This window comes from Boleophthalmus pectinirostris, unplaced genomic scaffold (assembly GCF_026225935.1).
Source record: "Boleophthalmus pectinirostris isolate CB_2022bp ecotype Guang Dong unplaced genomic scaffold, ASM2622593v1 HiC_scaffold_15, whole genome shotgun sequence".
NCBI lineage: Eukaryota > Metazoa > Chordata > Actinopteri > Gobiiformes > Gobiidae > Boleophthalmus > Boleophthalmus pectinirostris.
This window is the reverse complement of record NW_026571070.1, coordinates 9,773,665-9,783,137: the sequence shown is the minus strand read 5'-3', so window position 1 is coordinate 9,783,137 and position 9,473 is coordinate 9,773,665. Positions and strand designations below refer to the sequence as shown.

General features: G+C 34.9%; 1 protein-coding gene across 2 annotated transcripts in view; it reads right to left on the bottom strand.

The window, feature by feature from the left end:
* Positions 1 to 9,473, bottom strand: part of si:ch73-264p11.1 (uncharacterized protein LOC100000923 homolog) — a 38,164-nt gene that overhangs the window by 25,375 nt on the left and 3,316 nt on the right. The window contains exon 2 of one of the 2 annotated variants that reach the window (XM_055150933.1): positions 2,327 to 2,455. The gene's annotated coding sequence lies outside the window, so the exon portion shown is untranslated. Of the gene's footprint in view, positions 1 to 2,326; positions 2,576 to 9,473 lie in introns of those variants that run through there. The other variant, XM_055150932.1, reaches the window with a different exon arrangement.

The window sequence follows — 9,473 nt, the reverse complement described above, 5'->3', positions numbered from 1 at the left end:
TACTACGACGACGATGACTACTGCTGCTACTACTGCTACTACTACTACTACTACTACTACTACTACTACTACTACTGCTACTGCTACTGCTACTACTGCTGCTACTAGAACCACAACAACTATTACTACTACTGCTACTACTACTGCTGCTACTGCTACTACTACTACTACAACAACTACTACTACTACAACTACTACTGCTACAACTACTTCTGCTGCTACCGCTGCTGCTACTACTACTTCTACTACTACTACTACTACTGCTGTTACTAGTACTACTACTACTACTGCTGTTACTACAACTAATACTGCTACTACTATTACTATTGCTACTACTACTACTACTACTACTACTACTACTACTGCTACAACTACTACAATTACTATTGCTACTACTACTTCTACTACTACTACTGCTACAACTACAACAACTAGAAATACCACTAGTACTGCCGTTGCTACTAATATTTTACAGCTTTTTAAATGGATTTGAACTACTACTACTACTGCTACTGCTACTGCTACTGCTACTACTACTACTATTACTACAACTACTACAATTACTACTACTACTACTACTACTACTACTACTACTACTACTGCTACAACTACTACAATTACTATTGCTACTACTACTTCTACTACTACTACTGCTACTACTTCTACTACTACTACTGCTACTACTGCTACTACTACCACAGAATTTTGCATAAAACATGGACAAGTGCAGTGTTTAATGCTGAATATTCATTTACATAATTCAGAGAAAACAAGTCCTGGCAGAGGCTGGCAGACTTCCTGCATTATTATTAGAACCACAAATGTACCAGTATGTTTATTTAAATACTTGAATCAATGAGTAAGTTTTGCTCTTTTTTTGGTTTTATATTATTTTCAATCATAATTTTGCTCTGTTTTCGCTCACAAGATGGCCACTGTGATCGCCACGGTAACAGAACCCACACTCTCACAAAGCCTTATAATAGCGTAATTGATTAAAACAAAAAATATTATAGTTTTAGCATTTGTAACAATGAAGATTCAATAAATAGGATCTTTATACATTTAAATATAAACTGCGAAAATCTAAATCTAGGTAAATTAAGTTAAAGTCACTTAAATTAAGAACATTTAAACTTAATTTGAGTAGATTCAACTTGAAAAGTGAGATTATCAACAAATGCAATACACGTCTTTTCTTAATTCAAACATCATTTCGTTTCTTATTTTAAGTGTAAAGAGTTATTGTTTTGTCTTATCCTAAGTGTAGGAAAGACGTATTTTCATATTTTAAGTACAAAAAGTCATGTTCCATTGGTAGAGTTTACTCATCAAGTGAAATTTATTCAAATCATAATAAAACTTTCTTGATTCAAGTCATCTTAAAACTTGACTAGATTTTAATTTTTACAGTGTTTAACGTGTTCTTGAATAAAATAAAATTATAAAGAGAATATAAGACTTCAGTACAAACTGTAATTAAGTCAGGTTGTATCAAGTCTATTACTGATTTAAAACATATTATCATGTTTTGTTAACTAATGCATTATTTTTTATTCCTGCAATTGAAGTTAAGTGACGATTATAGCAACATAGAAATGCATAGTAAACATTTTTACAGGTCTTTTATTACGTGAAAATATGACGTTGAAAAGAAATTATCAGCAAGTTGAGATTCCTGGTTGGTAGCGAAAAGTCCGGCTGTTTTTAGTTTACCTTTGTGATAATATTTTATTTGCGGATGTCTAAAATTTTACTTCTCATTTTTGCTATAGATCCGTGCTCAAACCTGCTATTCAGTACAATGGATATGAATTTATATGTTGTTTTAGATGATTGTAAAAAAGCATCTGTTACATAAAACTGAAAATATTATATCTGAAATTCAATAAAACGTTCTTGTTAATTTCAAGTATCACACAAAACCTGTAAAAATAACCAGGAAAATCGTACTTTCTGTTATATTTGTTCGTAATCAACTCCTTTTGCAACCTTTTAAATCGTTTTTTAATCACAAATATTAAAATTTTAAGTATTTCGTCAGTCACTGCATCATTTTTGTGCTGTTTTCCTTCACGACGATATATACATTTATATAACTACGCCTTATTTGACACCAGTCTCTTTTTATTTCTGCTACTTATTTAAAATTTATTACACAATTTTTTCTCTTTTTTATTATATTATATTGTGATATGTGAGCCACTGTGTCCAAAAGTTTGTCTAAGTCTAATTTAGAAACGCAACACGCTGTAGAATTAATTCTTCCTTACAGTATCTCTCATCTCGAATAAGTATGTAACATGTGAAGTAAATAGTTTCTTACCTGACACCACTTCCTCAAATCTGTGTAATCTCGAATGAAATCATGTTTTAGTGCCAAAGTTCAAAGATGCAGATCCATCGTGCAGACGGCTGCTGTGATGAGGCTGAAGTGAAGAGTGCAGAGTTTGAACTGAAAAAAAAAAAAGAAACAACAGGAAGTCACTAAGAACTGAGGATGTGGCTGATGCGATCGGTGCGAATATAGAAAAAAAAAACACAAATAGTTTGTCACGGGCCTGTACCAGAGCTTGACATTAACACTATTAATATACTTGGCTCTGACGTCATCGATATTCCCTGGGGGGCGTGACGCTAACTGTAAGAACTGCTCTATCTGAGTGTGTCGGACTTTAATCTGATCTTCTTTCTAACACAATCTGATCTGAAATAACTGATTTAGCTGGAACTATATGACAGAGGAGATGATTTGTGCTGTTAAACAAATCTCTGACACATAAAACTACAATCACAAGTTAGCGTCTCACTATCTTTATTAGGGCTGGGTATTAGTAAGAAGTTGCCGACACGATACATCTCGATACTGTGTCCTTTTGATTAGACATATTTCAAATTTATTCAGTACGGTTCAATAAAACATAAAGGTTAAATCATGACTGTGATACTAAAAGTCTGTTAAACCACTTCTTGAAACACAAGCAATTAAATAATTAAACCAGAGAAAAGGTCAAATGTGTCGCATAAAAAAGTTTCCTTCCTCTAAACAAACAATAAACTGTAGCTCTGTAGCAAAATTATTTAGTTAAATATACCAAAAAGTACTCTTGGTGATATAACGATACTGCAGTCCACGATATCGATAGTGTATCATCACATTAAATGATACGACCTATCGATATCTTGATATTTTTGCACACCCCTAATGTTCAAACATCAAATACTGCTACTACTACTGCTACTACTACTACTACTACTACTACTACTACTACTGCTGAAACTACTACAGCTAATACTGCTACTGCTACTACTACGGCTACTACTACTACTGCTAATACTGCTACAACTATAACAACTAGAAATACCACTAGTACTGCTGTTGCTATTAATATTTTACAGCTTTTTGAAAGGATTTGAACTACTACTACTACTACTACTACTACTACTACTAATACTACTACTACTACTGCTACTTCTACTGCTACTGCTACTACTGCTACAACTACTACGACTACTACTGCTACTACTACTGTTACTACTACTACTATCAAAAAATACTCTTGGCGATATATCGATACAGCAGCCCACAATATCAATACTGTATAAGCACATTAAACGATACATCAATATTTTTGCACACCCTTTCTTTATTGAAAATCAAACTCCTAAACTGGACCATTGATCACAGGCTCCAGAAAATGTGCTGTTTGATTCAATTTTGTATTTTTCTTCAAACTTTTTTGGCAGTGTTTGCTATTGGTGTGCAAAAATATTGAAATATCTATTTATATCGTATCATTTAATGTGATGATACAGTATCGATATCACAGGCTGCTGTATTGATATCAAGTATTAGTTGGTATATTTTACTAAATTATTTAGCTCCAGTGCTCCAGTTTTGTTGTTTGTTCAAAGGAAGGAAACTCATTTATGTGAAACATTTGACATTTTCAGTTCTGATGAGTAAAATGTGAGTTTCATATTCACTTTGCACATGAAGTGGTTTAACAAAGACTTTTAGTATCACAGCTATGATTTAATCTTTATTTTTTATTGAACTGCATTGAATTGAATTGAAATAGATAATAATGAACTGTATCAAATCATAAGCTCACTGTCTCGAGGTATGTATCGTATCATGGCCTATGTATCGAGATATGTATCGTATCATGGCCTATGTATCGATGTATGTATCATATCGGCAACTTCTGAATGATACCCAGCCCTATTTTTTTCTCATGTCTGCATTGTGTCACCTGCAGGGTCATAACTCCTGAACATTACATCACATAAAGAGCCTACATGTAGAACCCCCCAGCATGATGTCACTGCACAGTATTATGCTGTAACCTTTCATTTTCGTTACTACACTGAATTGAATATATGTATATAATCCTTTGGTCTTGTACTTTTGGTGGTTTTCGGATTAGAACATAAAAATACTCTGATATTGTTTACATTGTACTTTGAAATATCTGAAACATAAATGCACAAATGTTGAACCTGATCATTTCTGTTAGTGACTAGATCCATAAACTTGCCATATTACAGCAAAAATCTGCAATTTCACAATATTTATTTTAGCTGCCACACATCTAGGGCTGGAAAATGAATTCAGTGATATTTTCCATAGTCAATCCTCTGTCAATAAAACATGAGGTTTCCCTTTTAAACCCCCCACCCTTAAACTCCCTGTTGATGTGCACACACATACATACACATAAATACATATACAGAATACACACATATAAACACACATACCCATATACACATATTATAGTATATATATTATATTATATATGCATATACATGCATATACACATTCTCACACATACAAAAAAACAACAAAAAAACACATGTGCAAGTTTATATTCCCTCTATACAAAACACAAGCAAATTTCCTCTATCAAAAGACATCAGCAGAAATTGTGTTGTACATACTTATTATGTACCATAGAAAGTTAACAGAGAGTGTGCACATTCTAAGAACATATATTATAAAGAAAAATCTCCAGGTAACGACTATACAATAGATTCAGATCTCAATTTGATCAGTAGATTGGACCAGCAAGAGATATTTTTGTTTTTTGCTCCGTGCATTCGAGCAGCAAAAAGCTCCAGTTGAACAATTTCTCCGAAAGATTGGAGCCATTCTCTCACAGTCAGCGGTAGAACTGATTTCCACCAGCATATTACCATTTTTTGGCAGCTGTAAGACCTGCTAGTTATATGCGACGATCATTAGTTGTCAGATTTAGTTTGGACATGTCGTTTGTCAATGCATCATATTTATTGTTACTCTAACTTTTAACTAAGGCTGGGCATCATTAACAAGTTGCCGATACGATACATATCTCGATACAGTGCACTTTTGATTCAATACGATATATTTCAAATCAATTCGATACGTTTTTCTTTCTCTGAACAAGCAACAAAACTGTAGCGCTGTAACAAAATAATTTAATAAAACACCAAAAAATACTCTTGGTGATGTGATATATTGACACAGCAGCCCACGATATCGATACGGTATCATCACATTAAACGATACGATATATTGATATTTTTGCACACCCCTACTTTTCACTATAACTCTTTTGACAGAGGTCGGCCATCTGCTTGTCTCTGTGTTATTGGCCTATTCATTTTGGCTACAGCGCTCATTCCAGTTTGGTTGTTGTGAATAGTATGCATAATCAAAGCTTTATTTCACACTTTACCCATGTTCTCTTTACGAACAAATACTACAAACTTTTTCATTACATCTTCCAGTTTCATTACGTTTGATGATGAGTTTGTTTGAGTTTTTAAGAGCACAGTAGAACGAGCCTGTTTGCCTCTCAGTCTTTTTTATCCACAACAAAACAAACAGTTCTCACTTCTGTTCTCAGCGGTTAGAGGCAGTTCCCACATTTGCAAAGTAACCTACAACACAGTTCGGTTTTGCTTCAGGCTTTTAGCTTCTGCTTCCTTCTTCAACTTTTAATAAATTGTTTTCATATTTAGAGCAAAAATAAACCAAAACATAAACATGGACATTCAAGATCACATTAAAATGTGTCTTATTATCTCAGACAGGCAGAGCTAGAGGGCTGGTGTGAGATTTTGGGCTTTAGGTTTTAAGTTTTAAGGTGTCAGTAGCAATAATATTTACACAATAAGGACTTTTGGATCACAATTGAATCCTAAATTTCATTACAGAATCAGTTGTTTAAGCATTTTTTGCACAGTTTTACAGTTAAAATTTTATATTAAATTTCGCAAAGGTGCATTGCAGGTTTGCTATATACTAGTCTCCATGGAGATGTTAATGCTTTCCCTGGAATGTTCCACAGTATGACTTTTTAAACATTTCCATCTAGCATTTATCCATTTCGGGTGTTTCTTTTGCTCAAAAATACAACAATTATTTCTGTGAATAGGGCCGACTCTTCACAGATCTTAACTGTAATGTCTCGCTTGTGATTGAAAGGTTTAATCTACACAGTGGAACATTCAAGACAAAGAAATAGCATCTCCATGGAGATAAGCAGGTGGAAATGAACTTCTTTTCGCTTACTGACTTGAAACATGCTGCTTCGGAGATGTAGGCAGATAGAGATAATGCAAGATTACAAAGGCGTGAATGAAACAAAACACACACTCATAAAAGTATGGGTGTGTTTTTGATGAGTTAACAGAATGATAAAACGGCTTAAGCCTCCCAAGAGTCAATTATGTGTAATATATGAATTTTTACGCAAGCATTAATACAGACAGTAGGCCTATGTACACTACCAGTCAAAAGTTTAGACACACCCTTTCATTCAATGTTTTTCCTTTTTGATATGTTTACTACCTTCTATGTTTGATATACATAAAAGACATCAAATATATGAAGCAAGATGTGTGGAATTATTCAGCAAATAAGTCAAATTTAAATATATAGTTTTCATATTTTATAGTCAAATCCTCAAAGTAGCCACCCTTGTCCAAAAAAAAAAAAAAAAAAGTAGTAATAGTAGTAGTAGTGAACTTTTTTCTTCACTACCTAATTCCATATATATCTTATTTCATATATTTGATGTCTTTCGTGTTTATATCAAATGCACAAAATGTTAAAAAACAACAACAGCAACAAAAAACTTTGAGAACTTGGCACTTGCTATGCTGTTTTTAACCACAGTCAGAGCCACTACTCCACACTACTGTGCATAATTTTGTGGCCTTATTGGTTTCAGCTTCCTGTTACATGCAACATTTTGAGGACTTTTTACTATGTTTATGCTATTATTTTAGGAACAGTGTCATTTTTAAAGATGTTTTGCTTGTTTGTTTGTTTTGGGGGTTTTTTCGCTGACACATAACATATTTAGATCAGCATGTTCTTTTTTTTTTATTTTTTTTTTTAAAAATGCTGAATTCACTGAAAACAATGTGTTAACGTGCTTTATAAGTTTCATTTTCGTTTTTCACTCTCTGTTTCCTGCTGATTTTTACCTTTGTATTGCAACACTGCAACTTCCCCACTGTGGGACAATTAAAGGTTTAATCTCATCTCTCATACACATTTCATTTCCTAAAGTCAGAAGAATGCAGGTGTAACAAATTTAACAGATTGAGACTTATTATTAAGATGTCTATAGCTACATTCATGATATTAATATAGGCCTATATATTTTTTAATTTTAGGTGGATTTGTATGAAAGTATGGAATATGATTATAATACTTATCTAGGGTGACCAGACAGTAAAAAAGGCATAAACTGTCACTTGTTTAGGGTAAAATACAGAAAAGTGCTTAAAAATCACCAAAACAAAAAGGAAATCATAAAAAAATATTAAATGAGCCAAGTGCAGAAGGCAAGGCAAGGCAAGGCAAGGCAAGTTTATTTGTATAGCACAATTCGTACACAAAGTAATTCAAAGTGCTTTACAAAATAAGAAATACATTAAAATCATAATAAAAACAAATCAAAACATAAATAATCATGAAGATTAAAATTAAAAAAGAGAGACATAAATTGGAGAGAAGAGTGCGGAATGAAAACCTTTCAGTTATATGCACAGTTAAACAGAAATGTTTTGAGCCTGGATTTAAACAGCGTCACAGAAGAGGCCTGTCTCACATGTTCAGGAAGACTGTTCCAGGTTTTAGCTGCATGAACCTGAAACGCTGACTCCCCTTGTTTAGTCGTGACTCTGGGCACCAGCAGGAGGCCGGTCCCTGAGGTCCTCAGAGTGTGAGATGGTTCATATGACACTAACATGTCACAGATGGACTTTGGGGCTCGGCCAAGGAGAGACTTGTACACAAGCAGAGCTGCTTTAAAGTCTAGTCTCAGAGGCACAGGAAGCCAGTGCAGAGACCTGAGCACGGGACTTATGTGCTCGTACTTCCTAGTTCGAGTAAGGACGCAAGCTGCTGCATTCTGGATGTTCTGCAGCGTCTCACAGCTCGTTTGGAGAGACCAGTGAGCAGACCATTACAGTAGTCTAATCTACTGGAGACAAACGCATGGATAAGTTTCTCCAAGTCTGATTTAGACAGTAAAGCTTTGATTTTTGCTATGTTTTTTAGATGGTAAAAGGCTGCAGATGTTATTGATTTTATGTGACTGTTAAAGTTCAAGTCTGAGTCCATTATTACCCCTAGATTTCTTGCCTGATTTGAAGGTTTTAGAGAGAGAGACTGGAGGTGACTGCTGACACTGTCCCTTTGTTTCTGTGGACCAAACACTATGACTTCAGTCTTGTCAGAGTTTAGCTGGAGAAAGTTGTTTTGCATCCACACACTGATCTGTTGGATGCAGTGACCAAGTGAGTCCACTGGTCCATAGTCTCCTGCTGCCAGAGAGACGTAGATCTGAGTGTCATCTGCATAATTGTGGTAGGACACATTATTGCTGCTTATTAACTGGCCTAATGGCAGCATGTAGAGATTGAACAACAGGGGGCCCAGGATTGACCCCTGAGGCACCCCACAGGTCAGGGCCATGTGATCTGAGACACAGTTTCCAATTTCAACAAAATACTTCCTGTCTTCTAGATAGGACTTGAACCAGTTTAGTACAGTACCAGAGATGCCCACCCAGTCCTCCAGTCTCTGTAAGAGGATCCCATGATCGACAGTGTCAAAAGCAGCACTCAGATCTAACAGGATCAAGACTGAGACTTTGCCTGCATCAGTGTTCAGGCGGATGTCATTTGTCACCTTGATAAGAGCAGTCTCAGTGCTGTGGTGGGCTCTAAAACCTGACTGGAAAACATCAAAGGAGTTGTTCATTTGGAGAAAGGTCGTAAGCTGTTGGTAAACAGCTTTTTCAAGGACTTTGCCAAAAAAAAGCAGATTTGAGATGGGTCGGAAATTGTTCAGTACTGTGGCATCAAGACTGCTCTTCTTTAGGAGAGGCTTAATGATCGCAGTTTTCAACGCGTTTGGGAATGTTCCAGATTGAAGTGACATGTTCACTATGTGAGTGAGTGGTGAAAGT